We start from the raw sequence: 6057 nt of genomic DNA on the forward strand, positions 1-6057 counted from the left end.
GAGACGGATCATTTTTTTCCTTTTTCGCTTGGTCATTTCAAAACAAAAAACGGATAATGGTTGGTTTTCCGTGTTTCAATTTGTTATTTTGAAACAAAAAACGAATGGCCACAAAGTACATGGACCAAATTTAGGCTCTTATTTCAACTCTAAACTCTAAATCCGCCCACTTTCAGCAGTCCAATCTGATTTAAATCTCTTTTGTAACTGTACACCAATCAAAAAATTTGTTTCACAGGCAAATACATCACTGTATGGAAGACAAAGAGACGCTCTAATTCCTGTTTCACAGGGACTTTAAACTGTCATGTTGTGAATGGTGGTAGTTTCTACTGAGCTAGAGCGTGTGAGTTTATATGATCACCCATCTGTGGTATCAAAAGGATAATTTGGTTTATGAGGACAGGTTTCAGACCTTTAAAATCTGCCCTGACAAGCTGCCTTCGAAGACACAACTGTCTGTGTTTGGGTATGACCTGAATTCCCTGATGTACAGTAGTGAGGAAACAGGAGGCCTTTGAACAGGAGGTTACACAAGCATCCGTGTGGCGCCACGCACTCCCTACACCTTCCAGCGCTTTTATTTTCCTGTTTTTATGTACGACAAAGGACAGGGACATGCTGTACACAGATGACCACATGACCACCCTGTCATCAAGCACATACACACTCACTCTGGTCAACCTTTGTCCTTCATTTTCTCTCTGCACTGATGCAGATCAATATGAATCTGTCACTCGTTCATATACACACTCACTCTCTCAAAGCACCCTGTCCTTCCAGTGAACAATAGCCGACAGACGGAGACTGTGAGGAATGTCACTGTTTTGTGGTGCATCTGAAAAATCCAGGAATGCTGGGAAAACCCACCATCCCTTCTCCTTCCACTACAATGGTCAAGGCCATATAAAGGAGTGGGTTAACGTCTTCGCGGGCATCATGACTCAGTCGTTGTGTGTCAAACTGCTCCTCAAGCCTCAACAGACAGGAAGTTGTACCTAGCGATGGGCTGAAAACACAGGAAGTTGATATCAGCATGCCTGGAATTCCAGCATTGTGTTCTCTCTACAGAGACAAGAAAGACTTATGCATTGCTTATATGTTAACAATATCAAGCTGTTAGTAATTCTGCATTGCAAGTGCACACACACGTATGTACACCGTTTGTATTACACACTTGCAGTTACCTCCAGAAACTGATAGACCTGAATGCTCTGCACAGCCCTGTGAGGCTCGACAGATGTGCAGATAAACAGAGCAATAAATTAGATAATAATGAGAATATGTGTCTCTGTGCATGTGAGTGAGACAGAGAGAGACTCTAGTTATACAGTTTTGCAAACGCAGTGATATACACCTTCTGTACATGGACCTACATGTCTAAACTGAAAATGCTGCACCTGTTAAAACTTAATATGCACCCTTTGAAATTCACCTAAATTCACCTAAAATGCTAGTCCAAAGCATACCCGAAGTAAACTGAAAGCTGTTCTGGCTCGTTTTAGCACATGCACACGTATGGTCTCATTACAGGTGCAATGGAGAGACAAAAGCAAGACAACCCCCAGAAACGGTTTTACATGTGGTGTCCACAGACAGTTGCTCTCTCCTTATCCTTCCTGCAGATTCTTCTCTAGTTTGGTCTTCTGCTAGTGTCCTTGTCACTGCTGGTAGCATGAGGCGGTACCTGCAGCCCAATCAGGTTGCACAGGTAGTCCAGCTCCTCCAAGATTAGTGATGGGATAGTGATGGGAAGAGCCGGTTCAAAGATGCGGTTTGTTCGTTGTTGGGTTTTTTTTGTTTTATTTTTGTTTTTTTTGCTCTGTGTGTGTGCGTGGGGGTGTTAGTAGGTTCAGTGACGAATCGCATTGCTGATTTATCGCATCATGTGATCTGGATATTGTGACGTGGACCCAGAATAGACTCCGCAAATATAAAGTTTGGTGTAGCCATAGCAACACCCTTTATAATCAACAAGCCTGTCAATACAAGCAAGTGCTAGCGGATAGTGGGTTAGCTTCCTACCGTGGGGGGTCATCAGCATGACGTGAATAAAGTGTCACGGTCACGTGCACACAAACATTCACAAAACAGTCCAGAACATGTCCCGTTCGTACCAGAATAACCAACAACCTCCCCCTATTCCAAAACACCCCCAAAACGCTCTCAATAACAAGTTTATAGTCTAAATTCAGACTTGTTCCAGTGTGTCCGAACTGCATGCTGGGTAACATGCAAACTAGACAAACAAAGAAATTAGGAACTGGCTTGTTTACCCTAAAGAGCCGGTTCACTCGTTCACTTCAAAGAGCCAGTTCAAAGACTCGACTCGTTCACGAATGTCACATCACAATCCAAGGTGGCTCATCCATATGTGCAGTAGCAAGAAGGTTTGCTTTGTCGCCCAGCACAGTCTCAAGAGCATAGAGGAGATACCAGGAGACTGGCTGTTACATGAGGAGAGCTGGACAGGGCCATAGAAGGGCATCAACCCAGCACCAGGACCACTATCTGCTCCTTTGTGTGAGGAGGAACAGGAGGAACACTGCCAGAGCCCTACAACATGACCTCCAGCAGGCTACTGGTGTGCATGTTTCTGACCACACTGTCAGAAACAGACTCCATGAGGGTGGCATGAGGGCCCCACGTCCTCTAGTGGGACCCGTGCTCACAGCCCGGCACTGTACAGGTCCACTGGCATTCACCAGAGAACACCAGAATTGGCAGGTCCACCACTGGTGCCCCAGGTTCACACTGAGCACATGTGATAGGTGTGAAAGAGTCTGGAGACACCATGGTGAACGTTATGCAGCCTGTAACATCATCCAGCATGTCTGGTTTGGTGGTGGATCAGTGATGGTCTGGGGAGGCATATCCTTGGAGGGTCACACAGACATCCATGTCATAGCCAACAGTACCCTGACTGTTAGGTACCAGGATGAAATCCTCAGAGCAGTTGTCAGACCTTATGCTGGTGCAGCGGGCCCTGGGTTCCTCCTGGTGCAGGACAATGTCCGCTGTCATGTAGCCAGAGTGTGTAGGCAGTTCCTGGATGGCGAAGGCATTGATGCCATTGACTGGCTCTCGTGTCTCCTGACTGAAATCAAACTGAGCACCTATGGGACATCATGTACCGGATCATCAGACACCGCCAAGTACCGCCACAGACTGTCCAGGAGCTCACTGATGCCCTGATCCAGGACTGGGAGGAGATCCACCAGGACACCATCCGCCGACTCCTCAGGAGCATGTGCAGATGTTGTCAGGGTGCATACTGGCACATGGGGGCTGTACACACTACTGATTCAAATTATTAATTGGATCACCTGTGTCTGATTGTCCGTCCTGCCCTGATTAGTCTCACCTGTGTGTCGTTATCCTTCCCCTCACCAGCTTATTTAGTGTGTCTTGTTTTCTCTCAGTGCAAGTTCGTCTTAGCTCCTTGTGTGTCTATCATTCCAGCCTTTTGTTTCACTGTGTATTTTCCATGGTTTTTGGATTTGGCCTGTCGATTGATTTGTTTCCAATGACTGTCCTTCTGTGTACTGAACCTACCTTTTGACCAGTAAAGACTGTTATTTTACCGGAAGTGTCTCCAGAGTTGTGTGTTTGAGTCCACTCTCACCTGGTTCACCAGTTGTTACAGAAGGCTACTTCCATTGATGTAAATAAATTGGACAAAATGATAGAAACACCGGGTACCAGGTGCGTTATACCAGGTATAGAGGGAATCACCTTGTTCTTTACAAATACTTCTGGTTAGAAAACCAGCAGAGTTTAGCTATATATATATCTCACATTTTTCACGTCACTATCACTGTTTAGATGAATCTGATGTTTGTAAAGTCTATAAACACAATGATTGAACAAACATTACTATTTCTGTGTGCATGTTTTGTAATTAAAAACATGGTTATCGTAGATTAGCTGGGCTAACTGTTAGCTGTTAGCCGTTAGTGGTGTCTGTAATAACTCAACTTGCTGCTGCTGTTAGCTGTCCCTGTCAGCTGCAGCCACTGATGCTTTCTAGACATCGTGATTTCCCAAAACTGAATAAATACCACACATAGCAACACAAAACTACTTTGCTAGCTCAATCATGTTGTAACTACAACATCTGCTGGAAAAAGTATTTTTTTCATGGACCGTTTATTGAGTTACTGAGTTAATACAGACACCGCTAACGGCTAACAGCTAACAGCTAACAGTTAGCCCAGCTAATCTACGATAACCATGTTATTAATTACAAAACGTGCACACAGAAATAGTAATGTTTGTTCAGTCATTGTGTTTATAGACTTTACAAACATCAGTGACGTGAAAAATGTGATATATATGTATATATATATATATACAGTGGTGGAAAAAAGTTTTCGGACACCCCATGCATTTGTGAAATATTGCATTAAGAATCACTCTTAGGTCTTCAAGTGCAATTTCTTTTAGTACAGTCACAGCCAAAATACTAAATAAATCCTAAAAAAAGCCATTAAAAACTTAAAATTGATTGGTTCCATAAAAATACATAAGAAATTTTGAGTATTGGGTCATTTTGGTACCAGTGATGAAGGTCGTTCTTTTTATTAAAAGACACAATTTTTGTTGCCAAGCTTCGTGTCTACATAAAGCCAGCACATTTGAAAGCTCTTCAGACACAAAAATGGCTAAAACAAGGAACCTAACGCAGGAAACACGCCTGAAGATAAAGATTCTCAGCCAGGAAGGGTACAGCTGCCGCCAGATAGCCAGGAAGTGCAGATGCAGTCCTTCAGCAGTTGGATACACTCTGCAGAAATACAGACGAACCAACAGCTTGGAAGACAAACCAAGATCTGGGCATCCAAGGGTTTCTCCAGCAAGAAATGACCACATCCTGATCCGCATGTGCAGGCAAAACCGCCGAATGACATCACAGGAGCTTCAGCAGCAGTGGTCAAACCAAACTGGTGTCCAGTGTTCCACCCGCACTGTACGTGGCCGACTTTTAGATCATGGCTTAAGGTCCTACAAGGCTATCAAGAAGCCCCTGATCAATGAGAGACAGAGGTTAGCCCGGCGTCGTTGGGCCCAGGCACACAAGAACTGGACAGCCAGGAATTGGAAGAAGATTTTGTGGTCAGATGAGTCCAGTTTCCAGCTTTATCTTCCTCCTACTAATGTGAGGGCACGCAGGAGGCCAGGCGATTATCTCCAGCATGTACAGTACCTACTGTCAAGCATGGTGGAGGCAGTATCATGGTTTGGGGATGCATGAGTGCTGCTGGTGTTGGTCATCTCACTGTCTGTGATGGCACATTGAACTCTACCAAGTATTGTACCATTCTCGAAACCCACATGCTCCCTTCTGCGCGTGCACTGTTCCGTCGAGGTAAAAACTGGATGTTTCAACAAGATAATGCCACACATCCAAGGCCAGTAGAACTTGGCTGCAGGAGCACAGTATCCAGGTCTTAGAGTGGCCAGCTCAATCCCCGGACATGAGCCCCATTGAAAATCTGTGGTGGATTATCAAAAGGTCTGTTTCAAAGCGTAAACCAAAGAATTTAGAAGAATTAAAAGCAGTAATTCAAGAAGAATGGGACAAGATTACCCCTCAACAGTGTGAAAGGCTCGTGGGGAACATGCCAGCCAGGATTAGAGCTCTACTACGTGCCAGTGGCAGGACTACTAAATATTAATTTGATGATGTGATGGTTTATTTATTTTTTGTTCAGTTTTGAACACATTCTCTGTTATTTGTTGACTTTGATACCGACAATGTTGAGAACTGACATATTGAAACTGTCAAGAATTTAGTTTTGTTAGTTTTTCTTGTAAACAATAAACAAAAAAATATAATTTGTATTTGTTTGCATCTGTCTAATGCAGCCACACCTTTTGAAACACAAAAAAGATTTTTCCACAAATATTTCATGATAATATTTGAGATTGTGTAAAATTTTAAGGGTGTCCGAAAACTTTTTTCCACCACTGTACACACACACACACACACACACATATATATATATATCTAAACTCTGCTGGTTTTCTCTGCTGGTTTTCTACCCGGAAGTATTT

Source organism: Epinephelus fuscoguttatus, linkage group LG19, assembly GCF_011397635.1.
Source record: "Epinephelus fuscoguttatus linkage group LG19, E.fuscoguttatus.final_Chr_v1".
NCBI classification, from domain to species: domain Eukaryota; kingdom Metazoa; phylum Chordata; class Actinopteri; order Perciformes; family Serranidae; genus Epinephelus; species Epinephelus fuscoguttatus.